This window comes from Lygodium microphyllum, chromosome 29, assembly GCF_053477565.2.
Source record: "Lygodium microphyllum isolate KBCC chromosome 29, Lygodium_microphyllum_v1.1.10, whole genome shotgun sequence".
Lineage (NCBI taxonomy): Eukaryota > Viridiplantae > Streptophyta > Polypodiopsida > Schizaeales > Lygodiaceae > Lygodium > Lygodium microphyllum.
Genome location: NC_141163.1, coordinates 86,214,232 through 86,233,773, shown reverse-complemented (window position 1 = coordinate 86,233,773; position 19,542 = coordinate 86,214,232). Strand labels below are relative to the sequence as shown.

Here is a 19,542-nt window from a genome sequence, read left to right as displayed (position 1 = left end):
TGCTTAGGACGCATGTGAGGTCCCTGCCAACATTACAGCCCTCCCACTCTTGTCTAAAGCATGCTTTCTCTCAAAGAGCAGAGCTACCATGTCAAATACTTGAAGGACTCCCAAAGGAAAGCTTTGGCTAACTTGAAGGCTAAGATCAAGGAGGCCATCAAGGGTAATAAGTTCGTAGAGCCTCCAAGACTGGCAAGGCTTTTGGCAAAGATAGAGAGCTAGAGAAGAAAGAAGAAGAAGCCATTGAGGCAGAGAAGAAACAAGATGTAATCTATCTAGCAATTCATCGATTCGGGAAATTGAATACTTATTGTTTATTGTAACCTGATTCAGACCCCTATAGTCAATGCATAATCTAAGGGTTTCGTCCTTCTTCTGGAATAGGATAGGTGCACCCCAGGGAGAAATACTGGGATGAATGAAGCCTTGCTCTAGCACTTGCTTCAACTTCTCTTTTAGCTCAATAGATTTAGGTATTGACATCTTGTATGGCCTTCTTGCCACTAGTTCAACTCCAGGGATTAATTTGATTTCATGGTCTACTTCCCTTTCAAGAGGTAGTTCAGTTAGCTCCTTAGGGAAGACATCAGCAAATTCACCCATTAGCAATGAAGGTTCTTCTTCATCTTTGTTATCCTCCTCCACTTTATTTAATTTTATCAGATAGATAGAGACTCCTTTCCTAATACCCTTCAAGATCCGACTAGCTTTCCTAGTTGGATTTTTGGCTTGCTCGATTGTCCTTGTGCTTGGACTGTTTCACCTAGGAGATTCTTAAATGTACCTCATCCTTCTCCACAATGAATATTTTCTTAATTGGGACTCAACCAATCCATTCCTAGTAGATAGTCATATACACCTAAAGGCATAACTCGAAAATTTTCTTTTGTGGTTTCCCCATCTAACTCAAACTGTATGTTGTTTATGGCATGAGTTGAGAATATTTCTCTAGCATTTGCTAGCTCTACCATTAGTTTTCTAGCACTCTCAAGATTTAACTTCAGCCTCTTAGAACATTTTGGGGAAATAAAGGAATGAGTTGCACCACAATCAATGAGGATTTTAAAAGGAATACCATGATATTCTCCCGATGTTTGGATGATAGAAAATTGTCATCCAGCGCCCTAATTATTCATAGACTCGTGAATGGATCCTCTCTCGACTTCTTCTTCCATAGTTGGATCCACTTTTTCTAGTGTGATGGCATATGTGCAGATTTTGGCTCCATGTCTTGCTCCTTGCTGCATTCCATGACCAGCTCCTTGCCTTGCTCCTCGCCTAGCTCCACGTCCACGTTCTCTATTATTAAAATTCTCATTTTTTTGAGGACATTGCAGGACATTGGCATTAGTGTTGGTCCCTTTATTTGGGCATTTAGAGCAAAAATGGACTGGCTGATTACATCTACAGCATCATGGCTCATTATTCCAGTTTCTATTTGGGTTGTTATCTCTGCCACCATTTTGAGGAGCACTGACTGCATTAGCTTGTCCTTGATTGTAACTCCTTTGCTATTGATATCCGACCCATGCTCTTTTGGAGTAGGGAAATCTATTTTTGAACCTATTATTTGACTTAGAGTAAGCCTTTGCCAAAGGTTGTGCCCTTAGTAGTGCATCTTCCAAGTTCGTAGGCCTCATTGCTTCCAGTTGTTCATTGAGGGGAAAATTCAGACCTTGGCAGAAATTTGCCACTTGTTGCTTCATTGACAAGTGAGGAGCATACTTTTGTAGGGTCACAAACCGAGAATAGTGCCCTTCCAAGGTCATTCCCAACTACTTGAGGTCAAAGAACTCGTTCATCTTGACTGTCTAAGGCAGGGGGTAAGTAGCGATTTTGGACAGCCTCCTATCCGATTCCAAGTAACAATAGGCTCAGAGACTGATTTGTCTTGACACCACTATTTCCACCACAATCTAGCTTCACTTGTAAGCCTCAACCTTGCTATCATTGCCTGATTAGCAACACTTGTGCCAACAGTGGAGAAATAATCCTCCATGTGCTCTATCCAAGTTTTGGCATTAATGGTGACTTTTGCTCCTTCACCATTAAATTCTGGCAGCTTTACTTGTCTGAGGAATAACTTTCTTTCTTTCTCCTTAGCCATCAATTCTGTGAGTGGACTGCCATCGAGTGTAGGATTGGAAGGAACTAGAAATTTGATAATTTCTTAGCATTGAGAAATTCACGATTTATAATCCTTAGAGATGATAAGTCTTCTTTATCTCAAACTAATATTTTTTTCTACCATGACAGAATCTTTCCCAAAAAAAGTATATTATGTATTTTTAATAACACCATAGGCTTTACAATTTTTTTTTTGTTTTCATGGGCTTATCCTGCAAACTATTAAAGCTCCATACATATTTTTCGGCTTCTTTTATTTAAGAAAATTTACAAATTTATCCATGGATTCTGGATAAAGACAGGGTGTAATAAGTAGGAGGTTCTTTGGACATATCCAACGCCAAATAGCTATTGGAAAGATTTGGTAGTTCCTCCACCTCATAATTATCTTGACGAGTACGATAGGCTACCATCACCCGATTTGGTTGAATGATGTTGAAAATGGAATTGTAGATCCATTGATTAAGTGACATTGTCTCGCAATTGATGTGCACTGTTGGATTCATATCACTTCTATGAAATATATAGAGCTTGACCAGTTGGAGTCTTTCTACCCAACGTAATGCCCATAAGCTATACCCAATATTGCTTGTTCTATCAACAAAAATTGGCTAGTAAGTAGGTGTTTGTGCCCAATTTTCCTCTAGGGTCCACCGCTCAAGATCAGCCTGAATTTTTGGGGGAATAAAAATATTTTCCATAATGCGGAAAATTTTCTCTCTTAGTGAAAGAGAACATCGATTTCCATGTTGATATATTTCCTGAAATATTTCACAAAATAATCGTTCTTTATCCTACACATAATTTCCAGGATGAGCAATGTTATTTAAGAAAAATTCCAGTGGGAGATTAGTAATATTTTTTAAACAAATAATCCTTGGCCTCAAACTGCATCATTTTACCCATAGATCCATTCATAAATAATTCCTACGAATTTCCAATCCAAGATCTTTTCTAGGGATTGTGCTTATGGCAGTTTGGCCTAGGTCATCCACTCTTAATGTGTGATTATTATTTACATCATTAAAAAAATATTTTCATTTTTTTATTTTTTTTCTCTAATACCACATGTGATGTACCGACCGCTAAATATAGTTGATAACATTTGGTCAAGGCCTAGGGTCTTTCCTAGCTACTGTCGTCCACACTCCACTAGAATATTTGGACTTTGATCAGTCTAGGAAACCCAAGGTCCACCTTGAAGGGGAACGTCCTGCCTCATCCCACGAGGATCAACTTGAGTGTTTCCTGATGACCTAAGAGTCTCCTATCTTTAGTTAGCTCACATTCAGAGGTGTCCTTTGAGTCGCCATAGGAGGGAACCTTCCATACTGGACCGTCCGTCCTGGGCACGGGTCAGACACTCTAGGATGACCAAAAAAATGTTTGGACTTTGATTAGTCTAGGAAACCCAAGGTCCACCTCGCCGGGGAACGTCCTGCCTCATCCCACGAGGATCAACCTGAGTGTTTCCTGATGACCTAAGAGTCTCCTATCTTTAGTTAGCTTACGTTTAGAGGTGTCCTTTGAGTCACCATAGGAGGGAACCTTCCATACCGTCCGTCCTAGGCACGGGTCAGACACTCTAGGCTGACCAAAAAAATATATCTAGCTCGTTTGAGTTCTAGTAGTTGACCTCAGGGGAAAGTCAACCACTAAAATCACCCTTAATTTGTGCAAGAATATTTCCTTTCATTAGTGAAAAAATCACAATCACATCCAGGTTTTGCAAATAAAAAATCATCAACCATCCAGTCCTTTGAGTAGTGCAAACAACTATTACAAGCTTAACCTATGAATATTTTAGAAAGAATTACAAGTAGTGAAAAAAACTACTACAAGTTTAACATGTGCATATCCACCTTCAAAAAATGAAGGATCTCCTACTTCTACTCCACTCTCTTTACCAAATTACTAAGGTTGATGAATGTATGTGTTTGGATAAGAAATCAGTAACAACGAACACTAACCAATTTTAAGGTCTCAATATATGTTGTACTCCACAAAAAACTCATAATGTGTGTTCAATAAGGAGCCACCAAAAAATAATAATACAAAGTAAACAAACAACAAACTAAGCCCCATAAATTAAAGAATAAAGTAGGTAGAAATGCTTAACAACTTTAAGAAAACAAAAGCTAAGCATGTCTAAATGATAGACTAAAACTCATACTTGAAGAAATTTGGTTGATATATTTTATCATGAGTTGATCTAGCATATTTTCCATGCCGATCACCTAACACAACCCCATGGTTGCTCCTTGCATGTGCTTTCATCTTGATACACAACTCTAGTGAGTTGGGTTGCCTACAACTAGTAAAGCAACCCACACACAAGACACAAAATAATAGCCAACCTATTTTTACGTCCATTCTTGTAGTCTATGGACCCTTGGAAGACTGCCCCAATTGGTTATGTAGTTTTGTTGGTTACATACACTCCACCTACTACATGAGGACAAGGCATCCATGATGATGAATTTTTAAATGCACTTGCATTGAGACATGGGGTTAAAAAAATGCTATAGGGGCAAGAGGCAATGCATGAGGCATGAAGCCTGATTAAGGATGGCACACCAAACAAAATATATAAAAGGGAATACATGTGCCATGGGCTATGTGATTGATGTAGGCTACTTTCATGCCATACACACCTCATAGCCACTAAAATAGGTCTCTAGAACAATGCCCAATCTAGCATCTACCATGTCTTGCATCAAAATGCATGTTCCATGTTGTCAAAGCTTTAATTTAGTATATCATATACATGTCACAAGTCGCTCACATAAATCAATGGGATCCAACTTCATTACAGTGGGATCCAAGTTCATTACAGTTGTTGCAATACCACTATTTTCATGTTCCTTGATGGTCATGAACTATTTAGTATATGCTTGCTTAGATCTTCCTCCACATGAGCCCATCCAACATGTATGGCACCAAACATTCCACCATGATTAGCATGAGATCCAAGTAGTGAACCCTTGCAACCCAATCAACACTAGCATCACTATATATGATGATAATTTAAATTTCACACTCAACAATACATTTGGTTGCACTTGTTATCAGGTCATATATCAAATATTATCACAAAGTTTTGTGATTATTCAATAGTTCATATTTAATAGAGGGAACAAACATTGCGGAAAACGAGCACAATGTGCTAAGAGAGGTGGCTAAAGAGAGCAATAATAGTCTAAATCATGTTAGAAATGAATTGCTCATAAATTACCTTGAACAATGTAGAGAATGGCTTGTATTGTGGTCCACAAGGAACTTTTAGTCATTCCCTATGTACTAAAAGAGGACACTTTTTCCCTCTATCATAGCAAGCTTCATCAAGAACCACCTTAAATCAAACCACATTTGCAAATGCATCACAATTCATATTATCTAGTGTGCTAACCTTTTTATTTTGGGTGGCTTCTTTTTAAGAATATTTTTCCTAGAGCTTAAAGATGCAATGAGTCCATAATTGTAAGCATTCCTTTCTTCTGCATCATTTTCTTCTAGCAAAGACCATTTAGAAACTCCATATAGACAATTGAATACGTTCTTAGGATAATACCATGCTTAGCAAAGTCACTTGCATCTTTTGTTGTATTATTAGCATTGTATAATAGCAGACTCAATCAAGTAATTTGTGCTACTTGTTCCTTTATCTCAAGTATCCATTGTTTCAAAATGCTTATAGGACAAACAACTAAAGTGCATACACATAGATGATCTCTTGACATGTCCAGACCAAAAATGGGCCCGACGCTAGCTCTAGGACTCTAGCTCGGCCTCCTATACTCACCCAAATAATCGCACAACCTCGCGGCGGCTAAGAGGGTATACACACTACAAACTGATTTATTGAAGGAACATGTTTGTAGATATAATCTCTAGATTATAGTCTAATGTGATGCCCCTCTGGACTCCAAGCAGAGGGAGTAAACCCTAGCTTATCTTTGTGGCTCCAGTATGGCTCTCCAACACCCCAAGGAACAGCCTTAGAATGCATCGTCTCAACATATAACACATACGCACAAAGTCTACTCTTCATAATATTTGTTCCAGGAGATAATATATTCCTCACCAAATCACACTCGTCGTGGATTAATAGTTTGAAACCAAGTGCTGTGTATCTAGAAGATAGTTCTCTTTATACCACGTCAATGTAGTACAATGCAAAGTGGATGCCTTCAAGTACACAAACATTTTACATGTGCTCAAACATTCTTTCCATGATTTTCCTTCCACTAATGACTTTGCTGTAAAATGATAAGGCAATGGTAGCCTACCATTATGGGAGCACTAGACTATGCTCAAGAGACTAGACTAGATGCAAGATTTGTTACAAGAATTTTGATTACAAAATAATCCCACATAGGGGCACAAGGTACAATGGTAACTTAACAAAATATGGAAAATTCCACAACCCGAGACCATAGGTATAGACAACAGGACTTGATAGGGTATAAAGGATCCTACAACCTAGGACCGTAGGTATGGATACAAGATATCAGAATTACACATCTCCCTCGAAGATGGGGATGAACAAGATACAACATAGCACTAGACAAAATCTCTTACTATGAGATTACAAGGTTGCAAGACAATAGGAGTATAATGGAAGAAAATACAAGATTAGATATCATGACTAGACAAGAACTAGAGCTGGAACTTGAAGTTACTTACTTGGAGGTCTCGCCTCGAGCTCCCAAGACTCTGGCATTGGCAAGACTGAGGAGCTCTATGGCGAGCCTTTTATAGGTCTTGGAGGGCGGCTAAAGATGCTCTAGAATGTTTCATGATGACATTGTCAATGATGCAGACGATGATATGGCATATCTTCTAGAAGGTTCTATGATGACATGGCAAGGGTGGGTTTGTATGGTTGGCTTGAGGATGTCTTATTAAGGGTGCATTCGCATGGGGTGTGGATTCATATGGCATGAGTAAGAATTAATACCTACACTTGATTGTGGCATATCCGTGACATCACCCCCTCCTCTATCGACAAGTTCCATGAGGAGCAACTTGGTGGTTTGGTCCAAGTTTCATTGGATTCCTATTATGAAATTCTTTAACTTTGAGAGGTGCACTTTGCAGATATTCTGCAGATTCCCAAGTGCGATCATTGATTTCATATCCTTTCTAGTGTTAACAAGGTATTGCAATCAGCTCAAGTCTAAGACATGCTCGATCTCAAATTCTTCATGATCTTTAATCTGGACAAGTGGAGAGGGGGGGGGGTTTAGAACTCTCCCCCCTCAATGGTGAGATATCGTATGGATCGAGCAAGGAAACATGCAAGAATGGGTGGATCTTCATGATGCTGGAGAGTTAGAGTCAATAAGCAACTGGGTTGATCTGGGCTACGATCGTGAAGGGCCCAAATCTCTGTTTGGTCTAGCTTGGTGGAGGGCCTTGTTTTCTAGAGATTATGCCTGAGTAACCATACTTTATCACCGACTTTGTATGTTGGATGTTGGAGATGATGTTGGTCCGCATAGTACTTGTACTGATTTCGAGCCTTTTGGATTTGTTGCTTGAGTTTTTGCTGTATATTTGCTAGATATTGAGCTTTATCTTGGGTGGCAAGGTTCTTTACTTGATTGGAGGGATGTATATCCATCCTTGGATGCTAGCCATAGTTTGCAAAGAAAGGATGTTTCTTGGTAGATGCATGGATACTATTATTATGAGTAAACTCTGCAAAGAGAAAGAGCTCAAACCAATCATTCTGATGGTACAACATAGATATTTTTCATATGGATAACTTACCTTGGACTCTAGGGAGGTTGCAAAGGCTCTTCCAAAACCTAATTATGAATTGGGGATCCTGATCCTTGATGATGTTGTATGGGAATCCATGTAATCTGAAAATGTATTTAAGGAAGAGTCTAGCAATATAGCTGCACCTGTGATGGCCTTGGTGATAGGGATGAAATGTTCCATTTTTGTGAGCCTATCTACCACAAAAAAAATAGAGTCATATTTGTCTAATTTGGGAAGATTTGTTATGAAATCCATGGACAGAGAAAACTAGGGTCGCGCTGGAATGGCTAAGGGTTGCAAGAGGCCATGTGGTTTGTGATGAGGTATCTTGGCCCTATTGCAAGTGTCACATGATTTTATATATTTCTCAACTTTTTACCACATATGGGGCCACCAAAAATCTCTTGAAATAAGCTTTAAGGTCTTATTAACTCCAAAGTGTCCTACTGTTGGGGTGTCATGGTATTCTTGGAGTACCTAGGGTCTTGGCTTTTCTAGAGGGATGTAAGTAGATCCTTATAGTTTAACAATCCATCAGTTTCTTGAAACTCACAAACTAAATTTCCTTTTTCCTCTTGATTTTTTCCCTTGACATTGTTGGGAAAAATGTCATGTGGCAGGGCTTCATGGATTAACTCGATCAAGGTAGTGTTGTCATGGTGACAACGAGAGATGTCTTCTAGCTTGAGGTTCTCTAGCTTGAGTACTATTTATCATTGTTGATCAAAAGCTTATTCTCCATTCTTTGGTGCTAGGTAGGATCTTCTTGATAAAGCATTTGATTGGCATTGTTAACATCCTAAGACATAGGTGATGAAAAAGTTAAACCTAGATAAGATATAACTCTAGCGGGATTGTCTTCTATTGGGAATGTGTGTTGTCATAAAGTATTCTAGATTTTTTTATTTGTATAGATGATAACTTTATGTGCTCCACCCTCTAGATGATGACTCCAAGTATCAAAGGCATCTACAATGGCAAGGAGTTCTTTGTCATGGATCTCATAGTTTATCTCTAGAGGGGAGAACCTCCTTGAGTGGAATGCCATTGGATGCATATGACCATAATCTCCATATTGGGACAAGATGGCTCCTAAGGCATAGTCTGATGCATTGATCTCCAAGAAAAAGGGCTTGGTAGGATCTAGAAGCTATGGGACTAGGATTGGGGGAGTGGTGAAAGTAGTCTTTAGGGTTAAGAAGGCCTTCTCGACTTTTAGGGTCCATGAGAACTTTGAGTTTCCTGTGAGTCTGGTGAGTGGTGTGACTATCTTTTAGTAATCCTTGATAAATATCCTATAGAAGTTGGCAAAGCCAAGGAAACATTGGACATCGCAGACACATGTGGGCTCTTAGGGTCCATGAAGATTCCTCTTTGGGAGACATTGTACCCCAAGAACTTCACTTCTGTCTGATGGAGAAAACACTTCTCAAGTTTTGCATATAGTCTTTTTTCTCTGAGTTTTTCCAAAACTAATTTCACATGGTTCTCATGATTCTTTGGATCTTTTGAGAATATCAATATATCATTCAAGTATATAACTACAAAATCATCAGGATGCTCTTGGAAGATATCATTCATCATATGTTGAAACATTGCTAGCTAGACGTGCTCATATCTAGCTTGAGTGCAGAAGGCTATCTTCCACATTCGTCTTATTCTTTGATTCATACAAGATTGCAAGCGCCTTGTAGATCAATCTTTGTGAAGATCTTGGCTTTTCCAAGGTTTTCAAAGAGCTTTGGTATCAATGGAAAAGGGTATCTATTCTTGACTGTTATCTTGTTGAATCCTCAATAATCCACACACATTCAAAGTTACCCATCTTTCTTCTTCACAAATAGAATTGGGGCTCCAACAAGAGATTTTGAGTGCCTCATGAACCTGTTGTCTAAGTCCTCATCAATGTTCTTACGTAGTTCAACTAGCTCATCAATGGATAGCTTGTAGATGGGTGCAAAAGGTGGTTGAGCCCCCTCATGGAGTTCTACAGCACAATTATATGATCTATGTTTGGGCAAGAGATCTCCATTCTTTTTTTCAAAGACATCTTGGAATTCTTGATATTGGCTTGGTGCATAAAGGCTTTGGCTCCTAGATATATTGACTTTCCTTGATTTTCATGATGTATAACCTTTTGCTTAACCCAATCAATTTCTGGGTTGTATTTCCTTAGCCAAGGCATCCCAAGGATGATTGGATTTGTAGGACCGGATATGACATTAAAGCATACAAAAGATTTGTGATCGCTAAGAGTTACCATGAGTGGTTAGATTTTGTTAGTAATATCTCCAAATGCTAGAGGTCTTCCATCCACAACTTTAGCTATTGCAAGATTAGTCTTTTGGAGTACTAGAATCTAGTATTTATTCACAAAGCCATCATCAATGAAACATGTGGAGGTCCTGGAGTTGACCAAGGCTTTGAAGTAAAGGATCTTTCTCGGCAGGATCATATGGACTATGACAAGAAAAGTTTCCATGGGTGTGGCTGGGAGAGCAAGAAACTCTTTCTTATATCAAGGTCCAGTTATACAATCTCATTTACAACTGGACATCTTCATTATCCTGCTCTCTTGAGGATGGTTGCAGCAACACTTGGGATTCTTGCCCTATTATTTAGGCAATTTAGGGAAATGTGTCCAAGGTTTCCACAATACAGGCATAGATGACTCTCTCTTCCTCTTTGCTTTTCTTGTAGGATCAAGGGCTGGAATTTGGTATTATCTATTTGCATTGGTTTGGGCTTGGTTTTTTCTCTCATTTGGTCTCTGATTCAGCTAGGTTCCATTGGTGAGGCCTTAATTCTTCTCACTTTTCTTACTTCCTCTCGAGCAATCTATTATCACATTGGATAGCTTGCATGATAGAATCATTGAGTGTTTTTGCCTCAGGTATAGTGAGCATGAGGTCCTTGATGTCATCTCAAAGACCCCATCTGAATTGGCTGATAAAGAAATCCTCATGCCAAGTGAGGTCACAAATTAATTTCCTAAATTCAGATGTATAAGTAGAGTTGCACCTTCCAAAGTTTTGTTTCTACTAGTCGACCAATGTCTGCATCTCCAAATGTGAAAGTGAGCTCACAAAGAAATGCCTTGTAGTTTTAAATTACTGGCATATTCTTTTCCAAGATTGGGGTGAACCATTATTTCCTTACTCAGTCAAATCTCACTCCAAAGCAACGTCGTTGGGTAGCTACATTACAGAATTATGATTTTGACATCACCAAAGCAAAGTTCCAATGAATCCCACCTTGGTGGAAGCATCATCTAGATACCTATCCTGTTGCATACAGATATAGAGCTTCACTTGTTGCAGGAATCCCCTGAACTTTGGAGGGTCATCATTGAACTTCTTTGACATGTTGATCTTGGGTACTCTTGTTGGGGGTTGATAAACACACAGAATCATGTGATCACTTCCTCTATTTTTTTACAAGTCTCTGATCTAGTATTGTATCTCTTGAAGAGTAGGACCTATATGCATAGGGCATTCTATTTGAAGTTGCACTTGTCATTCATTCAAGTCTTGAATTTGTTGTTGGAGGTTTTGAAGGGAGGCCACGATTCTTTGAAGGGTTGCCTCCATGGTACTTAGTAGGGATAGAAAGTAGTATTTCCAAACTATTATGTGAGCATTAGACTATGTCTCGAGAGACTATACTAGGTCCTGCATCAAGGCACAAGGTACAATGATAACTTAACAAGATATGGAAAATCCCACAACCCAGGACTGTAGGTATAAACAACAAGACTCAATAGGATATGAAGGATCCCACAACTCAGGGTTGTAGGTATGGATACAAGATATCAGAAATTACAACATCTCCTTCGATGGGGATGAACAAGATACAAGACAATACTAGACAAGATCTCATACTACGAGATTACAAGGTGGCAAGACAACACGAGTATAATATAAGACAAGACAAGACTAGATACTATGATTAGACAAAAATTAGAACTGGAACTTGAAGTTACTTACTTGGAGGTCTCGACTCCTTGAGCTCCCAAGACTACCATTGGCAAGGCTGAGGGGCTCTAGGGAGTTCCTCCTTTTATAGGTATTAGAGGGTAGCTAAAGATCTTCTAGAATGTTTCATGATGACATTATCGATGATGCAGGCGATGACATGGCATATCTTTTAAAAGATTCTATGATGATATGGCAAGGGTGGTTTCGCATGGTTGGCTCGAGGATGTCCTATTTTTAAAGGGTGCATTTGCATGGGGTGTGGATTCAAATGGCATGAGCAAGAATTAATTCATACACTTGATTATGACATGTCCATGGACAACTACTTCGTGCCACTGTACCTCTTAATACTTAAAACAAGATCAAAAACTATATGAAAGTATAGCAAAAAAATCAGATTTTGAACCATATTCATAGCACATAAAACCCCCTTTCTCCTTACCATTTAGGGTTTTGCTTGCGATGGGTAGGTTAAGAGGTGTTTCCATGTATATTTCTTCGTAAGCAATAAATACATACTAAAATATAAAAATGGAGGTAAGGTGAGGCAAATTCTCATACCCTACCTCCATTATACTTGCACAAATATAGCCCTAGTTTTTCATAAATTTTCATGTGTGATATCTAATTTTTTCTCAATTAAAACTTAGCTTTTCTCTATTATTCATAAATATTTATAATTATAATTCTATTTTTTCTACACTTTTTGATGTGAAACACTTAAGAATATTGAGATTCATTAGTATTCTCCATTTTTCTCCATGGGAACATAATTTTCCATGATGGAACTCATAAAAATGATGTTTTAGCATAAAACCGCGCTTTCATGTGTTTCACGTAAAGTGTATAAATGATTAAGACTTGTTGTTCATGTTGACATTTATGATAGAATGAACCATTTTCAAACACTAGAAACCAATTGCAACCATAGGAAACCAATATGCGTCATAAAACCAAGAGAAAGCCCACTTACTCATAAAATCGTATACACACATCTCGTAATTCAAAAATGGAAAGTTGCTAACCCTCGTTTACAGACACTAACACTTCCTTGTGCTTTCTTGATTTATCCCTTGTATTCCTTCATGAACTGGCACCCATTCTCCCTCATTTTCTTAGCCCATATGAACCACGTTTATGGTGAGAGAGAAATGGGAGAGAGAAATAATGAAATTTGATCTTGTTGAATACTACATTGTTTCTCGTGAGAATCAGAGCATTGAAGAGCAAGAAATCGATGCAACCAATGCCCAAGAAGAGGAATGGAATCATCACCCATTCGAATTTGCCATTTTTGGGGGGATGCAGGAGGCACTGAAAAAAATGCACCCCTCCCCATAGTGTTCTTATTCTTGAGTTTTCCTCTCTAATTCAAGCTTAAGCACCAACCTAAAACTTATCTAGATCAAAATTGACTATTCACATTCATGCATAAGTAGTTTCGGTCAGTTGAGGGGGCAAACAATCTCAGAATTGTGATCTAATTGGACAATGTCATGCCGCTACATGGACACGGTGTGAAAAACCCTTGAGTGCATCATCATCTGGCTTTCTTATTAATCTAGAGATTCAATGTCATATTAACCCCATTAGTGTTAGTATCCATAGTATTGAAGGTTCAAATTTATGGGATTTTTTGACAATGTTAGCCTATTTTTGATATTTTGAACATTATTTTTTATAGATATCCTAAAAAGGTGTAGAAAACTTCTAGAATAGGAAGTCATGCAAAATTCAAGTTTCTTTTCAACAAGTTTTGGAGATCTCATGCAAAAAGAAGGACTCTCAAATTTGCATGGCGTGTGAGAGAGAAGGAGTGATTCGAGAGAATTCCAATCAGCTGTTTTGGGGTTTTACCCTCCTTTCCAAGCCAATAGAACCATCAAATTTGCCATTTGACTAGCAAAAAGCTAGTGTTTGGTGTGAGTTTTTGGGAATAACATGGTGAAACAAGACACCGTGAAGGAAATACTCATTGTAAACAGGTTTTCTCAATCAACGATTGGTTTTGGGATACTTTGATCATTTGATCTCTTGCATGTGTGTTGTTTCATCTCTCCTTTGTCTCTACTCTATATAATCTCTATCATCATCTGTGCTCTTCTATAAGAATATGTCTAATCTCTTACTACCATTAATTCTCGCTTAAGAATCCATCTAACATTTTATATATATATATATATATCCATCCATCCATTAATACTCTTATTCACTCCCACTCACAAAAAGCTGTTATTCTTTAAGGTTGGTGATCTTGATGAGCCATGTGTTGCACTCATAGATCATGGTTCAAAAATTAATATTATATCAAACAGTCTCCATTCCAAAGGAAAGTGGCCAATTGATATGGATCATGGATGGAGAATTTAGGCTACAAACAACTCATCAAGGAATTTGTGTGGTGCTTGTCCTAATGTGAAAGTGACTATTGGAGATGTTCGAGATGAGTAAAATTTCTTTGTACATGATATGTCTTTTTACCCTTTGATTCTTGGGAACCATATATTACTACAATCCGTATGGAGACTAAGGTGATGGATGATGTTTTTGCTTATGCTAGAATAAGAAGTCATGATGGGCAGTGTGTTGTTCAGTTCTTGAATGTATGTGTGGATCATGAGAGGAATCCAGAAAGCCTTCATGAGCATCCTTTACCAAAGATTAGCAAGGAGTTCAAAGAGCATCAATATATGATGGGTTTTTGTTCAAAAGATCTTGAATGAAAGTGGTGTGATTAAAGATGATGAAGGGATTTCAGGAGTTTTTTAAGAAGTTTCTTTTGTTGATACCATTGGAGAGGTTATAGCCATAGTTGATTCAAATATAGAGGAAGGTAATGAAGTTGCCAAAGTATGTTCAATGAACATGCACAAAGTGATTGAAGGATTTAAAGAAGAGATGTGTTCCAAAGCAAGTGAAGGACCATAAGTGCATGTGAAGACCAAGTACAAAACTATTGCTAAAAAGGTAAAACCTATTGCTCAACCTCTACCTTCTAATCGTAGAGAGAAAAAGAATCAAGCCTCTCAATAACCAAACCTACAAGATCCACAAAGAATTGGGCATACATTTACACTAGAGACTTTAAAGGAATTGCAGATTGGATACGAGGGATTTCTTACACCAAAGGATAAAAATTTCTTCCATGAGATGCTATTGATAAGGCCTTTGCTTTTCAATTGCATGAAATTGGACATGTGGATCCTAGTGTTGTTGTTCTAATGGTTATTTTTACTTTGCCTAATGTGCCTTGGAACTTGAGATCTATTCATGTTCCTAAGGCTCACTTATGAAAGTTGATTGAGTTGTTGAATGAAAAGATCAAGATGGGTATTTTGGAGCCTTCTTATGCTCCATATTCAAATAGGTGGTTCATTGTGCCAAAGAAGACTGGAGCTTTGACGTTTATACAAGATATACAACTGATGAACAAAGTGACTATCAAGAATGTTGGAACATGTCCAATTGTGGACGACTTTGCAGAAACTTTTGCAAGAAGGGTGATTTATTATATGGGAGATCTCTACTTTGGATATGATCAATTTCAATTGGATGTGGATAGCAAGGATTTAACAATTATGAGGACACCTTTGGGTTTAGTAAGGATGTGTACCTTACCTCAAAGAGAAACCAACTCAATCGCACATATGATGAATGGGATGAACAAAGTCTTTTGTGACTTCATACCATAGGTTACTATGCCTTTTCTTGATATTGTGCCTATAAAAGGCTGTGAAGAAGGGGTCAAGGATGAGACAATGGATCCAAGGGGGTGTTGCAAGTTTGTTGCAGATCCTATTTCTAATTGTGAGATCTTATCCAAGTTAGAAAAGGTAAATCTTACTCTTTCTAGGCCAAAGTCATTTTTTGGAGTCTTGGAAATTTTGATTGTGGGATATATGTGTGGGCCTTATGGTTGAAGGCCTTCTCTAATAAAGGTTGAAGCCATTCAAAAGATGAAGGAGACTTGTACTTCCATAACTTAGATGAGATGATTCTTGGGTGCATGTATTTTCTATCTTATTTGGATTCCACACTTTGCACATCTAGTAGATGCACTCAATTAACTGTTGCAAAAATGTCAAAAGTTTCATTGGCATGAATCGCATACAAAGGCAATGAGAAAATTGAAACATTTGTTGTTATCTACACCCACACTAATGAAAGCAAATTATGAGTGTGGAAGGCCTATCATTGTTACAATGGATACTATTTTAATAGGAATTGGGTGGGCTATTGGACGAGTGTGTTATTTTTGTGAGCTTTTGATTTTGTGCTTTTGCAATTGAAATTGATTTTTAGAGCTTTTTGAAACAACCTTGGATGCTTTCTACAAACGACATGTCATGCACTACTGCTATTCTTTAACATAAACATATATTGCACATCATGCATGCATCATCACTTGGGAGCTCCCAAGGAGAATACTACACCATTCACAATAAAGGGAGCAATGGTGTTGAATAATCACAACAAATAATAACATTCCAAAGTTTTGCATTACCCAAAAGGAGTACAATATCTAGAAAGGTTCCAAGATCTTCATGTAACAAAAAGGACATGTCACACCCTAATGAAGTGCATGATGATGAGTCCTCCAGAACAATGAATGAGCCATGCTTACGTTGGGCTTCCTACATAACAGGGCATATCTTACGTGTTTGCCCTAACACAAAGGCAAGGTTAGTGGGGGTTAGTGCAGGCTGATGTATGACCATGTGCTCCTTGGGTTGAAGGCCAAGTATGTGCATGTACACATAATACATATGTTTGCAAGCAAGAAATGCCTTTTGGGTAGATTCTCTTTTTTGAAAATCAGGACAAGTGCACCTAGGCTCTTCTTTGATGTGCACATCATAACAACTCTCTCTCAAGACTCGAAATACTGAATGTTGTCTCTCAAGTTGCACTACCTCCTCCAAGAATGTCACAACCATGCAACCAGCTGCCTCTATTCTCTTTTGTGCATCTTTGGAAATTCCATGTCTCCACTTGCGTCTTCTCCCGCTTGAACCACATTCTGTAGAAATAGGAGGTTTTCTCTTCTCGTTCCTTGGTGGTGCTGTAAAGCAGGCAAACTTGAAACTAGCATGTCTTAGGCTACTACACTCTTCCTTCGATATATTTGTTCCTATATCAACTGGCCACAAAGATGGAACAATTGGTGATGCGATCACTTGTTTCTGCATAGCGTTTGTATGCTTACATCATGATTACAGAACCATATCCATTGTGCAATGGCCTTGTTCTTATAGGCTCTCTCAGACCAAAAGCATGGCGCGACTAACCCCACTTGCCGACTTTGTAATTTGCTGCTGCAATTCTTTCTACCCTCCATACCAAAACACTTTCTCACACAGTTAGGTGGTGTCCTCCGTAAAGCCCACTCCTCCTGTGCCATTTCTACCTCTTCTACGTGGGTTGACGTTTCCGCATTTGGTGCACTTACTCCACTTGCAAAGGACTTGATTGGTATCTCCTCATCCTCTTGGATACATATCTCTTCCATCTTTCCATCGTCAAACTGTATACTCCGCGGCCTGCCCCTAATTTTCCTTTGCCTTGACTCCATCACGTATCCTGGTTTATGAGAACTTACAATTGCTCCACCTCCCTTCTTTTTTCTTTGCACAGTCTCCCTATCACCTTGCATTATAGGCTCCTCATACAAAGGACTTCCAGTTACAACACCTTGCAACGCACGTGCAACAAAGGTGGGATTTGGGGATTCCCTTTTGCTGGCACTAGCCAACAAAGACTCCATAGAAGGCCTAGATCCAATAAACCTCCCTGTGGTATAGCCCAACCTCTTTGCACATTGAATATATCCATTCAAAACATCACTAACACATGCATCATAAAGTGATATCTTTCGTTTTCCACCCTCACCTGCTAACCAACTAGCATGGACACTTTCTGATAAGTTTATGCTTGGAATTTGAGCATGTTCCCAAGGACTTTTGTTAGCCTGTGGAGTCAAATCCAAAAATAGAATCAGTAGCTCTCCCCATTGCTACATTGTGCAACAAATCTTAATGAGCTGGAAAAAATGTCACACTTACATGAGATTCAATTCCTCCCCAGTGGGCAATTCTTTGCTCCCACCATTTCAACCACCTATCCAAAGCCTTGATGTATTCCTTGTTTACATTTTGTGCCCACCAATCTCGGATAGCAGAGGCCTGAAGTGAGGCTAGTTGAGTTGTCATTGCTAGCCTCCATGCTTCACACAATTCAATGTGGTGCATTTGTTTATCCACAGTGACTAATTTCTTGGTATGCTTTTGCAAACTTTGCTCCCAATGAAAAAGACAAGAACGCTCCCTCCCTTCCATTATGTTATGAGGCCCTCCATTGTACACAGCCCTTATTGCCATCCAATTCACACTTGCCTCATCGGACATAAATCTAGCAAAGTCAGGTGGATTATGGCCACATTGAGCCATGACAAAATTCAAATTTCTCCAAAACAGGATTTGAGACTCTTCGTCCTCCTCTTTAAATTCACATATTGCAATTACCTGTAATGCTCTCATGCTAGTTCATGCTTGATACATTAGTATAGTGTTCATTAACAACAATTTAATTTCAATAAAAGCTTTAATTATGTTGCCACATACCCGTGATCATAAACTGAACAAGACATAGTTGCCCACCCATCAATCTTATGGATATGATCAAAGTGCACCCATGCACGTCGTAAATCTCCAGTCCCTATTCACCTCATACGATTCACTAAGTCCACCCCTGATGCTGGTCCCTTGGTGGACATTTTAAACAAGTAGCACTTCTCCTTGGCATCACCTTGTCCCGGAAATATACTTCCATGGAAAAATGGGAAGACACAACATTTTTGCAAAAGAAGTATGTTGTCATACCCATCACCAACCACCTGACCTTGTTTGGCTCTCTCTTGTGAAACAATGCCTTTGAACCTATGTGTTTATTAGAGGGTTATTTCAAATGCAGGACATACATTGTAAGCAGAAAATAATAATGCACAAGCTTACCCTTTATTCTGCACAAGTGGCATCATTTCTTCTAGAAAATGATTAAGGTCCACCTCAGTCGCCTCCGACTCGTCTTCTTTTGTTAAAGATTCAAACAACATCTGCCGAGCGACTAGCATCTATATTTTTCGTGGGCCTCCCTTTTCGATCTTTAGGACCGTGCTCACAAGCCTCCGCACCTTGTCAAGGGTTGCCCTCTTTGTGCCATGTTGAACACTGTGAGCATGCTCCCCAACATGGATCACCAAACATGTCATTGTAGGATCTAGTGGCAACACATAATAGATCATGCATTTGCAAATGGCTGCACAAGTAGCAACATTTTGACAATAGTGACATGTTATCTTGGAGTTTCCCTCACTTGCAGGATAACCCATGCTCACGGTTCTATCCAAGTGACCATGGAAAAAAACATCATTGTATTTTCCCTCTGTTATGTAGTAAGGACAAGTGTTCTTGAGACATTGAAGACTTCCAAGACAATAGCTCAAGTGCACAGTGCACTCAATTGCCATATTTGTTTGTGAGGGCCGCGACCACAGGTGACCATCAGATTTTTGTTCCATACCCATCATTCGTTTCTTGCTATGTGTGGCTGGAAGCTCAAAAGCAATTGTGCCATTATACTTGATTGGGAGCTCATCCACCCTTCGTGGAGG

The 19,542-nt window shown here is 38.8% G+C and overlaps 1 pseudogene; it reads right to left on the bottom strand.

Annotated features, from left to right (window-relative positions):
• Positions 1–17,046: 17,046 nt before the first annotated feature.
• On the bottom strand, positions 17,047–19,091 carry LOC148010869 (uncharacterized; annotated as a pseudogene).
• Positions 19,092–19,542: the final 451 nt, after the last annotated feature.